This window comes from Silene latifolia, chromosome 10, assembly GCF_048544455.1.
Source record: "Silene latifolia isolate original U9 population chromosome 10, ASM4854445v1, whole genome shotgun sequence".
NCBI lineage: Eukaryota > Viridiplantae > Streptophyta > Magnoliopsida > Caryophyllales > Caryophyllaceae > Silene > Silene latifolia.
In genome coordinates, this window is record NC_133535.1 from 54,830,467 (window position 1) to 54,844,605 (window position 14,139).

Below are 14,139 nucleotides of genomic sequence, written 5' to 3' on the forward strand. Positions count from 1 at the left end.
GACCTAGATCGAAAGATTGAAAGAAGTTAGACCTGCTACAAACAATACACCATCCTGATTAGAGCGAAAGCTAAATTAGTACTCTAGGGCGAATAGCGGACTGAAAGGACCTTTTCATTACCCCTCAGACCGTATTTGTGCCGACCGTTGACCTTACCTTGATCGTTGGTGACTGTGGTGACCCGATATCCTAGCCTTTTCTCCTATTTGAATTCCTTTCCCTTAATTTAATTTCTTTTGCTTGCTGCTTTAGTTAATAGACAAAACCAATCAAACCCCCAGTTTTGTGACTTAGACAGACTTAGAATTGCAAATAGAACACATTTGTCTCCCTGTGGATACGATCCCGACTTCCTCTACTGCATTAGTTTAGGCCAGTTGGTTTATCTTTGATAGGTGTGCGATTTAGCCTGTCACAATTCATTTGAGAAAAAAATATCGTAAAAAAAATATGAAAAATATATAATTAATAATTAGATTCATGGAAAAAAAATGTTATCAATAGAGAATATGTTTCATATCATTTGTACATATTTTAATTATGATAAAAAATAGTAAAAAAAAAACGTACGAATTTTAATAAATAGTATAGTATTTGCTTATTATTAAATCGGGTTAGATGTCGAATTAGGTTCGAAAATATGGTGTATTTTTAAATATGTGTGATGGATATACTACATATTAATAGTTGAATTGTCCCACATTAGAAAATTATCATAAGGTGGGGTGATCTCATGATTATAAATAGAATTCATCCTTGTAACTTAGGTATCAACCAAAAATATTCTAAGTCTCTCAAGTATTTTTCTTAGATAATTCTTATATATGTAGTATATTTACCACACTTATATTATTTTTCAATGTGGGACATATAACATACTACGAAATACACAATTTTTAATATGTGCAAATTATATGAAATCTATACTCTAATATAGCATTTTTTAATACGAATCTAATTATATTATTTTCATAATTTTTTGACGATATTATATAATTCATATATAATATATGTTTCTTATATTATATTCAAGTGATGTTTATAATTTTTTACATGCAAACTTTTACATTGCATTTGGCAAAAAAAATTATGAAGATAATATAATTGGATTCGTGGTAAAAACATGCTATCATTAGACTATAGATTTCATGTAATTTGCACATATTAAAAATTGTGTACTTCGTAGTATGTTATATGACCTACATTGAAAAATAATGTAGGTGTGGTAAATATACTATATTTAATAATTAGAATTGTGTTAAAAAAAATTCTATTATTAGAGTATAGATTCATATCATTTGCACATATTTTAATTATGATAAAAAAAATAGAAAACAAACATATGAATATTAATAGATAGTATAGTATTTGCTTATTATTAAATCAGGTTGGATGTGGAATTAGGTTCAAAAAATATGGTATACTTTTAAATATGTTATTCGTTCCACATTGAAAAATAATGTAGGTGTGATGAATATACTACGTATAAATAGTTGAATTGTCCCATATCAGAAGATTATCATAAGGTGGGGGTGATCCCATGATTATAAAAAGGATTCATCCTTGGAACTTAGGTATCAACCCAAATATTTTTAATCTCTCAAGTTATATTGTGAGAATAAAAATATTTTTAAATCGTTCATTATTAATGATTTAGATGTATATACGTTCGGGTATCTTTATGAATCGAATTCGATTCAACAACTCCCACTTCAAACCAAGAGAGAGCCTGGTTTAGGTTTTGGTTATATAGCTCATCGAATGTCCTATCGGTAATCAATTTAGATATTTTAGATCAATTTTTCATTCTGGAGTAAAATAAGAGGGTGGTCCATAATCAGTCCAAAACAGGCCACAAAACGCAGCAAGACAGCAACAAATTGCAACATAATTTAAGATCGTCGCAAAAATAACATAAAAAGAAGCCTAAAACCGGGCTAAGGATATGACGGTCCCGGAAACCGTTTAGCTTTACCTCACCCTCGCATTACTATGAGTAAACGATAAAGAGAGGAGGATCCACGGCCAACAACAACCCATCTAACATTCGACACAATACACGACCCAAATGACAAAAGTAACAGTCAGGCGGACTGTTGCTTTAGGACAGAAAACAGGCTGTTTTTTGTGTATTGTTTGCTTTCGGTTTTTGGGTTGTTTTTGGAGTTTTTATTTGTGTGAAAGATAGAAATATATGACTTAAACAAGATCACAAAGCAAGCTTAAGCCTAGGATAATACTCTTCCAAAGCACTAAGCAAATGTATAGAATTCATCTCCAAACACTAAGTAATGGAGGTTGTTCAAGCACAAAGCAAAGAACTAAATAAAAGGGTTTATAAAACCTCATATTCTCATTCCAACAAATCTTCAAATTTGATTTTTACAATGGGATATGAGCTCTTTAAATAGGGGCTCAAAATACATCTAAGCCATCCATCTAAAGTGTTAATCTAAAGGCTACAAATTAAAGAGGAACAAAACAAAATGCAAAGTTGAAATATTGCACCTAACAATTAAAAACAAGACAAAATATACAACTTTTGGGCAGCCAAAATACACGGCTGATTTTGAGCTGTAAACAAAGCCTTGGTTGTCCTTTTTGTTGCTTACAAAGTTGTTCCTTTCTCTTTAATTTGCTTTGGCACCTTTAGGAGACACAAAAGAGGACCATTTGTTGTCATTTTCTCCATGGAATCTTGCAATTGCGCTCTTCATTTCTCTTGCAAAAACCGACTGTTTTAGCACAATTTAGACGGTTGCCACATTTGCTTCACATTCAAACTGTTACCAAATGTCATAAACTAATTAAAATCAGAGTATAAAGGGTAATTATTTTTCTTACCATGTACATGTACATATATATTCTATAGATAGCACTTCCAGGCAACAAAATCCCTTTTTTTATACTAAAAGATTAATAAATCTCTAAATTTTCGTGCTCAGTTTTCCCGTCTAAGTAAAATATTTGTCTTCTAAATAACTGATCTCACTACCTATATTTAGTCTTATACAATATTTATTTCCTAATTAATTATATACCATATATATTAATGGTAATTATGGTCACAATTTTTTCATGAATTATTGTTTAGCTTTTACATGAACAAGCAAATTCTATACAATTTTAAAAATGGAAAAAATATAATTATCTTCAATTTTCTAACATTTTGATCTACAAAAACCATTTTTTTCGCGTGATCAACACTAGTTTTTATATAATCTAGGTTAGGCCAACTTTGTCCTTAAAACCTTCCCCTTAAGATGAAGATATTTGTTTTACAATTAAAATGCGGAAGTACTACCCTTTTAAATAGATAAAAGAAAACATTTGTTATTCTTAGGTTATTCTTAAGTCTTAACCTAGTCTATCCAAATCTATATATCTATGCAAAAGAGAGTTTTTTCGAGCGATATTAGAGCGTCCACATCATCAAAAATTAATTTAGGAAAGTATCATAAATAATATTTTCGATGCAAAAAATAAATTGGAAAATCTTTTAATTATTATACTATAGCATATAATATATATATTTCCTATATTATATTCAATTGATGTTTCTAATTTTTACATAAAAACTTTTACTTCATTTGACAAAAAAATTATCGTCAAAAAATTATGAAAATAATATAATTAGATTCGTAGTAAAAAAACGCTATCGTTAGAGTATAGATTTCATATAATTTGCAAATATTAAAAAATGTGTATATCATAGTATGTTATATGTCTCAAATTGAAAAATAATATAGGTGTGGTAAATATACTAAATATAAATAATAGAATTGTCTCACATCGAAAGATTAGCACAAGGTGGGCGATTATATGATTATAAATAGGAGGCATCCTTGGGACTTAGGTATCAACCCAAATTTATCTTTTGAGTCTCTTAAGTATTGTCTTGGAGAGCTTTTAAGAATTTGTATCATTATCTCCAAAATATGATATATATTTTCTATATTATATCATAGTTAAGTGAAGTTTATAATTTTTATATAAAAACTTATACAATTAATTCAGTTGACAAAAAAATATCGTAAAAAAAATATGAAAAATATATAATTAATAATTAGATTCATGGAAAAAAAATGTTATCATTAGAGAATATGTTTCATATCATTTGCACATATTTTAATTGTTAGAAATTATTAATCACATTAATTAACATATTCATATATGTGAGAAATTATTTAGTCATAAAATAATTACAAATCTTATGCATGCAAACTAAATAAGAAGAGATAAGAAAATCGTTTTCCTTACTATGTGATTTCGGTTTTATGGGCACCAACAAGATCTCTTTCTTGTTAGTTCTTGAGCTTTCCAACAATGGATGAACAAGATTCAAGTTTAGAATCTCTCCCAAAAGCATATACCCAAGGAAACATGTTAATAACTAATATTATTTTGTACTAGAAATAATATAAGTCTTACTATAAAATTGACACAGAAATTATAGTTTTGCTCTTCAAAAATCGGTTCAAGAGGAAGTGATTATGTGAGTTTATTTCTCTAGAATTTTCACAAATTGTAGAGAGTATGATGATTTCATACACTAGAAATTTTATTATAAGAGTGAATGAATAATTGTAGAGGAAACACTCTCTATTACCATGGCAAAACCGGTTGGAGGGAGTATGATGTCCAATGCATGAGCTAGTTTTTCTACCCAAGAAAAGATAGACATGCAAGGCTAAGACTATAGGTAATTATTGTGTTTTCCACTTAAAAAATAATCAACACAATTTTTATCCTAAAACTCCCTCCATTTCGGTGCACACTCATAAAATGGATGAGTCCATTTTATTTGTGATTTTGTCAATATGTCACATGTGACAATTACATGACATCTTATATATAAAATGTATTTTTAACAATTAAAAATCAACATATTAATAAAATATGTCACTTATAAAAATTAACATAGCAATTCATAATTACTTGTACCAAAAGTGTTTACGAATTATAAACTACAACATTCTGTATTTATAATAATTTATTCATTCCGTTTCAATTGTTTCCGTAAACAATAATTTCATCTAAGTAATAAAACAATTCCATTACTTAGACCGTGTCTCATTTAATCAAATTACAATAAGATACGTTAATTTTACTCACAGAATCATCCGTCAATTTTAAGCAATTTAATTAACTAGTATCGGCATACGATTAATTAAATAATCAATTAAGAGTATTTCCATATAGGTATGACCTAAGGGGATCAACTGATCACCACCATCGCACGACAGTAATGTCAAACTCTAGTCAGCCAATCATTACCGATATGTGTGGACCAGTTGACTGTAAAATATTACATCCCACATGTATTCTTAAAATGAGATTTAAACATGTGATCTTTATGATCAACAATTGTGATCGCATTATTGTCGGAGGACACTTATTCCAACAATCTCTCACTTGTCCTCGACAAGTGTGCGTAACCAATTCTCTTGTCCTATTACTATCTCCCACTCAATGCAAGGTGTCTTTCAGGTCGTACTTGCAAGTGATCATATCGAGAGTGGTTTCCTCGATGTGGAGAATAACTGCTTGACCGGAATCATCTACCATAGATACCTTCCGAGCGTGGCCACGCATTTCCAGTTCATTACTCCTCGAGTGGCCCTGAAATATTGTTTTAACCCTGACAAGGGGTGGACAATTCCTATCGCACTTATTCCCTTCGACTAGCCACAGCCATCATAACCCAAAATATGCCCATTTGACCCCATTTACGAAGGTCGTAGTAACACAACTCAAAGTTAATCTGAAACTGTGCCACCTTAGGCGAATAGTTTTTAGTCAAAAGAATCGACTCATTAGAATACTATAGTAGCTCTCGCCACGACCATGCTATATAAATTTGCCAGAACTCTATAAGCGGTCATAAGGCCCGACAAGGTGTTCCTAACAGTCTGCCTATGTGATCGACTAGTCATCTCACATGATTCTATGGCAATTGAACTTGCCATCAATCGCATCACACTCTAGCCACTTCGAGACGTCACCTCATACAAGTGACTATGTGCAAATACTATGTTAATCCGAGTTCACTTTAACGGGGTTCAATATTGTCTCTACAACCCGTTTGGATGTGACAAAGTATAAAAGGAGTTTTCAGATTTAAAAACTCGAACGACAAATGTGATTATCACATATGAAAAGTCAATACCTGATTACTACTTCATATTTTTATAATCCATTTTTATCTTATATGTAGTTGTTCATCTTAATGCAATTGAAATGACATATGACATGACTCATTATGTTAAGCCTATAAGAAGGCTTTGGTTAGTAGGTTTTATCAATTTCTTGTACCTAACTCAACCTTACTATATACTCGTTTTCCTTTGTAATGTATACATTTGCATTACAAAACTTTCTGAGTACGTGTCTATATCCAGTCTGGACATAAGCTCTCTAGCCTTAGAATAGCTCCCACTGCTTTCACAGTGTGCGGGAATCATCCCTCTTGCACATCCCATTATTGCAAGTGTACTCAATTTCCGTTGTAAATATTTCTCATTGTTCTTTATTGCCTAGAACGATTCTAGAAAATCTATTTCTTAAATAACATAGCCACAATGGTATCTTAACCATCCTAATGTGTTTTGATTATGGTTTTGTCGGAAACCATGCGCAATCTCAATTGTCAATTGTCATTTGTGTAACACCCTTACACAAGATTGCATCAAAAACACTTTGCTTTACATCCTTAATACTTCTGCAAGCACTTAAGAATAATCTATATGGCTACTTGGTAACTATTACTTAAATTCGATTTGAAACAATTCATCATACTCAAAGTATATGAAGTGTTATACATCATTTCCTATTTAATTGATCCGGCAGCGGAAGCAAATGGAATCAATCAAATATGTTCAACTTGATTGAACTAATCATGAATCTTATCAACATAAGACTTCTTATTTGACGCTAATATCATGTAGATTTATCTACATAAATCTTGATATTAAAGATGTATTATATTACTCCAAGTCTTAAATCATTCGCAATGATCAATATGTCATCCACATATAAGACTACTAAAATTTCCGTAACTCCCACTAAACTTCATGTATAAACATAAGTTCTTGACTTATCGAGAAAAGTTTAATAACATGATCAAAACATTGAGTCCAACTCATTGATGTCCTACTTAAGACTCTCTCTTAAGTTTCACATTATCTTAGGACTGCAAGAATCTACAAAACTCAAGACATGTATTAAATACATTCCTTCTAATCGAAGAAGTGGGATTTAGATTCACTTGCTATATGTATATCATCATAATGAAACACAATCCCTAAGAAGATCCAAATAGACTTAAGCATTTCAACTAGTGCAAAAACCCTTTGCAACCAATCAAGCTTTGATATCTAACAATTCACTTGAAATTTATTTCGGATTTTCATGGCTCCAAGCCTTGTATTGAGTTGTGACTTAAACACTCTCATGTAAGTCATATATTCATTACTTTCCAGAAGTAATTAACTTGAATCAAACAATTTATTTGTAAGTTACAAACTATTTACTTTCTGAAAGTAACTTTAACCTCCTAGGTTTTGAAGAAACAACGTCTTACACAAAACGTCTCATGTAGCCAAGAAAGACCAGTTTCTTGCGACATAACATTCTTTGTGGCTCTTGAATAATTTCTCCCACTCTGTCTTCTAGAAATAAACTTGTATTTTAGAAAGACAGCTTCACGAGCACAAACCCGTTGTACTCTTGATTATAATAAGGAAAAATGAGCATTTGTTTCTTTTGAAAAACTTACAAACATGGTACCCTACCATTTCATATCTCATATGATTCGTTTTAGATTTAGTGGAAAAATAATTTAGACAAAATGATAAAATCCCCAAAAGGATCAAGTAACTCAAAGTAACTTGATCGAAGTCCAAACCATATCGAATGGCGTTTGATTTCTTTATCCAACCACACATTATCCCATAATGCGTGCTAAGAGAGATTAATTTGTGATACTAAATCACATTTCCTTTGGCTTATATCAAAGTCTTCACTTTGATAATCCCATCACGACTAAATCGTGATTCCTTGAACTCTTTGAACCTTCAAAGATTTCTCTATTTACCTTATTAAGTGAACACATTAGCGTCAACTTAAATCGTTGGTAAAAGAAAATGATCAACCAATTATGGATCAGTGATTTACAACCTCGATCTCCTTTTCAACCAAAAGGCACGAGACATCTTGCTTTGAATACAAGATACGCATATACCATAAGATTAACAATCTAATGGTTTCAAGAGTACTCAATAACTCTTTGCGTTCATCATTCCAGAATTTAAGGTTTAATCTTGGGTTACCAATTTGAGTCTTGCATCATCTACATGATATATCATTCTAGTTTAGTTTAGAATATAACCACCTTGATAATGGGCTAGCCATACATCAAATCATGGTGTATAGGGTCACAAAAGTGAAACCTCTTTTTATATCTTAACAAGTTTATATTCTTATTTAGAGTTTATTCACTTAATAGTCACAATTAAGGTATAAATATAAACCTAAAACTAGATTGAGTACACAATGACTCTATCTCTCAACATCATTGTTGCTAGTCGTCATATTCTAATCATTCTATATATCAAATACAATGATGAAAACCACCATCGGTTTCTAATATTGACGAAGTAGTATTAGCAAAATTTATGTCAATCAAATAAACATTTAAAGAAGAAGGTCCCATTAGATGTCTCACAACTAACTTGTTAATTCTTCAATAATTTGGGGTAGTTTCCTTTCTAGTCTCCAACAATTAAGACAATGGAAACTTTATCGGTCGGGATTGATAGGTCTAGTATTGTTATTCTCAATAACGTTACTTTTAACATTACCTTGTATCAATTCCATTCTAATTTTACTTCTTAAAACCTTATCCTTTTTCTTAACGGTTTAAGAGAATGCTCCCACTCATTTCAATGAGTCTTTGCTTAGAGAAGCAAAATTTAATTTCATGAAGACTACTCTTCATACGTTCGTTTAGTCTTCAAACTTTCATTGAAGTGGTTGCGATATTTTGGTCAATTTTGATTTCCAACAAATCTAGTTACCAAAATGATTTAACGTTTCATAGTACTTAACTTAATTAAGCATATGAGAAACAATTGTAAGTAGATATGTTAGTCAAGAATCAAAAACCCTTTTGATCACAAATAACTTCCATCTATACTCTTCACAAGAGATTCTTACAATGGATAATTCGAGGTTTTTAGAAGAAAATTCATATTTGTCTTTAGTTATGATGTTTTAATGGAGATTTGAATCAAAAATCGAAATGATATCGTATATGAATTGTGGTAAAGAAATAGAACAATATGATAACGTAATAGTGGAAAACTTAACATTTATCGTTTTATTAATACTTGTAAATAACAAGTAAAGCATTTACATAGTGACCTCTACCCAACTATGATAAATGATTCCAAGATCCAAATTCATATTAACTTGAGGCACGGTGTGCCGAAATACCCTTTATTAATATAACTCGGTGGATTAACTCTTTAATCAATTCTACTTTTAGAACTCTTGGTCGATAAAATTACATTTATATTTATCTTTAGCCTGAAAAACATCCGGAAATCGTCGTGAATACTTTCGTTGAGTTCAATCCAAATTTCGAATAAATGTGTCCATGATCCAAATTCATATTAACTTAGGGCACGGTGTGCCGAAATACCCTTTATTAACATAAATTCGGTTGATTGACATTTATCACCCACTTTCCCTACGTAACAAGGTTTGTACCCCGGTGTGGCCGAGTGCACTCCCTCACGAAATAGGTTTTCATGGTTTCTACTTTTTGGTAAGGCTAAGTCTCAATTGTTTATTTTAGCGAGAGGTCATGTCAATTTATTATCTATCACGTTTTAAGTGAACTAAAGCGGTGAACTACGATAATTGTAATTGACACGGTCGATAAACCTGATTAAAATGCATGTTTAGTTATGGCGATTTAGCGATGCATGCAACATATAAATAAAATGCAAAGCATAAAAATAAAATCCTAGTATGGCCTTCCTAAAATAGTAAATCTAATTTACCTATTACAAATTCGGAAACCAACTCCTTTGGTCCCTTGAACTTCGGTCTTGGCACGTATTTCGAGGTAACACCGTCTTTAATGGATCGCCTTCTCGAGTGGCGCCGTCTTCAAGGATCTCCGGAATAAATAAATTACATAACAAATTACATAATTTCCTATTATACATTTGTAATTAAAATAAAATAAATCTATTAAATTACAAAACGGTGATACGAGATCACAATAAATTACAACCGAATCGATATTCCCATACATTTCGGGTAATATCAATTAAAACTAAGGCCATACAAAGTAAAATTACATAATTCAAAAATTACATAAAATAAAATTATGACAATCATAAATAAAATGCAGCATTATAATATGTATGAACATGCCCAATTTTTATGCTAAATCGCCTTTAAGGAGCAAATATCGTATATTAATCGGTTTTTACGGATTTGCGTGATTTAACCTTTTATAATCACAATAATTACATAAATTCATATTTATGTACAAGTTAATTACCCTAACCAACTTAGGACTCAAAATTAGTCTCCACTAACATATTGACAATAATTAACTTATATTTCTTAATATTGTTCATAAAAGGACTTAAAATTACAATATTATGTCATAAACTTCAGATAAATCATAAAAATTTCAAATAAATTCAAAATTTTAAATTTTAAACTCATGAACATTATGGAAAAATACCATGACACTCATAATGTTCAAAAACTTAGGTTAAAAATTTTGAAAATTTATCGAGAAAAACAATGTTACGGTTTATCGGATTTATCAATTATTTCCATAAAATATGAGAAAAATATATTCATCAACTTTTCAATTTTAGATCTGAAATATATATGATAAAATGTAACATGTGACATTTTTCCTTAGTCATGAAGTATGTTTTAGCATTTTTACTAATTAAAGTCACTATTTATGTGATTTTTTTCATCAAAAATTCATAAATCATGCATAAAGACTTCATTATAGCCAATTATTTTACACACATCTTGTAAAATTGCATGTGACAACATAATAAATTTCTATGACCATATTCGAAATATAACTCATATTAATCTATTTTTCCATTTAAATTCGATTTTATCTTGAAAAACCCATATTTCGAGCATAATAACTCATAAAATTATGAAAAATTACAGGTCATCAAAATACAATATATGTGAAAACATATCCAAAAAACACTGGAAAAAACGAAGTTTAGCTAATTTTAGTCCAAAAATGACATTTTTATCATAAAATCACATTTTAATGCCATTATTATATAAAATGATCAATAAAAATCCATAAATTAACCAAAATATCCTAAATACATTTTAGGACCAGAAAATTTAACATGCATAATTGATTTCGTGATATATCATAATAAACACAAATTTATAAGTTTTATTTGTTAATCGTATAACTCGGAAAAACTATAACCGATTTGCACGCAAACAACCTAAGGCTCATGATACCGCTTGTTAGAAATTATTAATCACATTAATTAACATATTCATATATGTGAGAAATTATTTAGTCATAAAATAATTACAAATCTTATGCATGCAAACTAAATAAGAAGAGATAAGAAAATCGTTTTCCTTACTATGTGATTTCGGTTTTATGGGCACCAACAAGATCTCCTTCTTGTTAGTTCTTGAGCTTTCCAACAATGGATAAACAAGATTCAAGTTTAGAATCTCTCCCAAAAGCATATACCCAAGGAAACCTCTTAATAACTAATATTATTTTGTACTAGAAATAATATAAGTCATACTATAAAATTGACACAAAAATTGCATTTTTGCTCTTGAAAAATCGGTTCAAGAGGAAGTGATTATGTGAGTTTATTTCTCTAGAATTTTCACAAATTGTAGAGAGTATGATGATTTCTTACACTAGAAATTTTATAATAAGAGTGAATGAATAATTGTAGAGGAAACACTCTCTATTACCATGGCAAAACCGGTTAGAGGGAGTATGATGTCCAATGCATGGGCTAGTTTTTCTACCCAAGAAAAGATAGGCATGCAAGGCTAAGACTATAGGTAATTATTGTGTTTTCCACTTAAAAAATAATCAACACAATTTTTATCCTAAAACTCCCTCCATTTCGGTACACACTCATAAAATGGATGAGTCCATTTTATTTGTGATTTTGTCAATATGTCACATGTGACACATTACATGACATCTTATATATAAAATGTATTTTTAACAATTAAAAATCAACATATTAATAAAATATGTCACTTATAAAAATTAACATAGCAATTCATAATTACTTGTACCAAAAGTGTTTCCGAATTATAAACTACAACATTCTGTATTTATAATAATTTATTCATTCCGTTTCAATTGTTTCCGTAAACAATAATTTCATCTAAGTAATAAAACAATTCGATTACTTAGACCGTGTCTCATTTAATCAAATTACAATAAGATACTTTAATTTTACTCACAAAATCATCCGTCAATTTTAAGCAATTTAATTAACTCGTATCGGCATACGATTAATTAAATAATCAATTAAGAGTATTTCCCTATAGGTATGACCTAAGGGGATCAACTGATCACCACCGTCGGCACGACGTAATGTCAAACTCTAGTCAGTCAATCATTACCGATATGTGTGGACCAGTTGACTGTAAAATATTACATCCCACATGTATTCTTAAAATGAGATTTAAACATGTGATCTTTATGATCAACAGTTGTGATCGCATTATTGTCGGAGGACACTTATTCCAACATTAATTATGATAAAAAAATAGAAAAAAAAAACGTACGAATTTTAATAAATAGTATAGTATTTGCTTATTATTAAATCGGGTTAGATGTCGAATTAGGTTCGAAAATATGGTGTATTTCTAAATATGTGTGATGGATATACTACATATTAAAAGTTGAATTGTCCCACATCAGAAAATTATCATAAGGTGGGTGATCTCATGATTATAAATAGAATTCATCCTTGTAACTTAGGTATCAACCAAAAATATTCTAAGTCTCTCAAGTATTTTTCTTAGATAATTCTTATATATGTAGTATATTTACCACACTTATATTATTTTTCAATGTGGGACATATAACATACTATGAAATACACAATTTTTAATATGTGCAAATTATATGAAATTTATACTCTAATATAGCATTTTTTAATACGAATCTTATTATATTATTTTCATAATTTTTTGACTATATTATATAATTCTTATATAATGTATGTTTCTTATATTATATTCAAGTGATATTTATAATTTTTTACATGCAAACTTTTATATTGCATTTGGCAAAAAAATATCGTTAAAAAAATTATGAAGATAATATAATTGGATTCGTGGTAAAACATGCTATCATTAGACTATATATAGATTTCATGTAATTTGCACATATTACAAATTGTGTACTTCATAGTATGTTATATGACCTACATTGAAAAATAATGTAGGTGTGGTAAATTTACTATATTTAATAATTAGAATTGTGTTAAAAAAAATCTATTATTAGAGTATAGGTTCATATCATTTGCACATATTTTAATTATGATAAAAAAAATAGAAAACAAACATATGAATATTAATAGATAGTATATTATTTGTTTATTATTAAATCGGGTTGGATGTCGAATTAGGTTCAAAAAATATGGTATACTTTTAAATATGTTATTCGTTCCACATTGAAAAATAATGTAGGTGTGATGAATATACTACGTATAAATAGTTGAATTGTCCCATATCAGAAGATTATCATAAGGTGGGGTGATCCCATGATTATAAATAGGATTCATCCTTGGAACTTAGGCATCAACCCAAATATTTTGAATCTCTCAAGTATACTTATTATATAAGAGACTTTAAACGTAATGTTTAATTAAATGTTAAATTTTTAAAGTTGTAACATTTTTTTAGATGGGAGAAAGAGCGATAAAATGGTCAATATTATAACGGAAATTTTCCTTGGTACCCTCGTAGTTTGGCAGATTACACATGGTACCCCTAATTTTAAGTTTCTACATATGGTACCCATGTGGCCTTGTGTTTACTTTTTTTACTTTCCCAAAATATCATTTGAC